Below are 2,500 nucleotides of genomic sequence, written 5' to 3'. Positions count from 1 at the left end.
TGTTTCTTTGGCACGTGGATCCCAAGGTGCCTGGGTGACTCATAACTATGGACGTTTTTCCGGGAAACACCCATTTGACAAAAAAAAGACAGAAGGCACCTTGCAAGGCAGGCTGTCCAGCTACAGGAAAAGGGAGACGTGGGCTCGCTTGAAGCGTTCACGATGGTGGTATAGCGAGCAGTCAATGTCTCTTGAAATTATGTAGCCTGCTGAGCTGAAAAGACAAACTATGCCTCCAGGTTCAACCCTGTGGAGGATGCGGGCATCAATCCCGCTACCTCTCGCATGCAAAGCGAGCGCTCTACCATGTGAGCTAATCCCCCGACACAGTGGGGTGTGCTTGTTTCTTTGGTTTGCACGTTTCTCCTCTTTGAAAAAGAAGCAAACAAGTGCATGCGTGGGATTTGGTAAAACCAAAGAGGAGGCCATGTTTCTGCCCGCTTTCGAAACGGGGACCTTTCGCGTGTAAGGCGAACGTGATAACCACTACACTACAGAAACTGATGGAAGAGCCCCTTGGACTACTTTTGGGAGTCAACAAAGCCCACACTGAGAGGGTGGAAAACAGGGCCTTTCTCGGGGCAAGAAAACCAACCGGCAGGTGCCGTGTTTCTGCCCGGTTTCGAACCGGGGACCTTTCGCGTGTGAGGCGAACGTGATAACCACTACACTACAGAAACTCAGACGAGAGCGGCTCGTCGACTGATGCGGGATCTGCATCGATGCCACTAATGGAGCCAACGGGAAGAGCTATGGCCCAGTGCCTAAAAAAACGAGACCGACGGCCATGTTTCTGCCCGGTTTCGAACCGGGGACCTTTCGCGTGTTAGGCGAACGTGATAACCACTACACTACAGAAACGCTGCGGAAGCCGTCACGGCATTTTTCAAAGCAAACGAAAACAGGCTGATCATACTGATGGAAGAGCCCCTTGGACTACTTTTGGGAGTCAACGAAGCCCACACTGAGAGGGTGGAAAACAGGGCCTTTCTCGGGGCAAGAAAACCCGAGAAACTCAGACGAGAGCGGCTCGTCGACTGATGCGGGATCTGCATCGATGCCACTAATGGAGCCAACGGGAAGAGCTATGGCCCAGTGCCTAAAAAAACGAGACCGACGGCCATGTTTCTGCCCGGTTTCGAACCGGGGACCTTTCGCGTGTTAGGCGAACGTGATAACCACTACACTACAGAAACGCTGCGGAAGCCGTCACGGCATTTTTCAAAGCAAACGAAAACAGGCTGATCATACTCTGCGGGGTTCGCTTTAAGTAGGCTTTTTTCCCGTTTGTTTCTCTTTCGTTTCTCTTTCCTCCTTTCGCTTCCCAAGGTCCTTTGAGAAAAATGCTATTGACCCGATGGCGCTTTTGGTTCGAGCAGACTGGCTGGCAAGTCACTGTGGCGCAATCGGTTAGCGCGTTCGGCTGTTAACCGAAAGGTTGGTGGTTCAAGCCCACCCAGTGACGAAGCTCTCTTTTGTTTCTTTGGCACGTGGATCCCAAGGTGCCTGGGTGACTCATAACTATGGACGTTTTTCCGGGAAACACCCATTTGACAAAAAAAAGACAGAAGGCACCTTGCAAGGCAGGCTGTCCAGCTACAGGAAAAGGGAGACGTGGGCTCGCTTGAAGCGTTCACGATGGTGGTATAGCGAGCAGTCAACGTGATAACCACTACACTACAGAAACGCTGCGGAAGCCGTCACGGCATTTTTCAAAGCAAACGAAAACAGGCTGATCATACTCTGCGGGGTTCGCTTTAAGTAGGCTTTTTTCCCGTTTGTTTCTCTTTCGTTTCTCTTTCCTCCTTTCGCTTCCCAAGGTCCTTTGAGAAAAATGCTATTGACCCGATGGCGCTTTTGGTTCGAGCAGACTGGCTGGCAAGTCACTGTGGCGCAATCGGTTAGCGCGTTCGGCTGTTAACCGAAAGGTTGGTGGTTCAAGCCCACCCAGTGACGAAGCTCTCTTTTGTTTCTTTGGCACGTGGATCCCAAGGTGCCTGGGTGACTCATAACTATGGACGTTTTTCCGGGAAACACCCATTTGACAAAAAAAAGACAGAAGGCACCTTGCAAGGCAGGCTGTCCAGCTACAGGAAAAGGGAGACGTGGGCTCGCTTGAAGCGTTCACGATGGTGGTATAGCGAGCAGTCAACGTGATAACCACTACACTACAGAAACGCTGCGGAAGCCGTCACGGCATTTTTCAAAGCAAACGAAAACAGGCTGATCATACTCTGCGGGGTTCGCTTTAAGTAGGCTTTTTTCCCGTTTGTTTCTCTTTCGTTTCTCTTTCCTCCTTTCGCTTCCCAAGGTCCTTTGAGAAAAATGCTATTGACCCGATGGCGCTTTTGGTTCGAGCAGACTGGCTGGCAAGTCACTGTGGCGCAATCGGTTAGCGCGTTCGGCTGTTAACCGAAAGGTTGGTGGTTCAAGCCCACCCAGTGACGAAGCTCTCTTTTGTTTCTTTGGCACGTGGATCCCAAGGTGCCTGGGTGACTCA

At 51.4% G+C, this 2,500-nt stretch overlaps 4 non-coding genes across 4 annotated transcripts; all 4 read right to left on the bottom strand.

Annotated features, from left to right (window-relative positions):
- Positions 1–428: 428 nt before the first annotated feature.
- TRNAV-UAC (transfer RNA valine (anticodon UAC)) lies at positions 429–501 on the bottom strand. Its single transcript has one exon. It is a non-coding gene; the product is annotated as a tRNA-Val (tRNA).
- Positions 502–607: 106 nt separating this feature from the next.
- On the bottom strand, positions 608–680 carry TRNAV-CAC (transfer RNA valine (anticodon CAC)). The gene has a single exon. It is a non-coding gene; the product is annotated as a tRNA-Val (tRNA).
- A 108-nt stretch (positions 681–788) lies between these two features.
- On the bottom strand, positions 789–861 carry TRNAV-AAC (transfer RNA valine (anticodon AAC)). The gene has a single exon. It is a non-coding gene; the product is annotated as a tRNA-Val (tRNA).
- A 262-nt stretch (positions 862–1,123) lies between these two features.
- TRNAV-AAC (transfer RNA valine (anticodon AAC)) lies at positions 1,124–1,196 on the bottom strand. The gene has a single exon. It is a non-coding gene; the product is annotated as a tRNA-Val (tRNA).
- Positions 1,197–2,500: the final 1,304 nt, after the last annotated feature.

The sequence above is a fragment of the Eleutherodactylus coqui genome, chromosome 1 (assembly GCF_035609145.1).
Source record: "Eleutherodactylus coqui strain aEleCoq1 chromosome 1, aEleCoq1.hap1, whole genome shotgun sequence".
Classification (NCBI taxonomy): Eukaryota; Metazoa; Chordata; class Amphibia; order Anura; family Eleutherodactylidae; genus Eleutherodactylus; species Eleutherodactylus coqui.
This window is presented reverse-complemented; position numbering and strand designations above follow the sequence as displayed.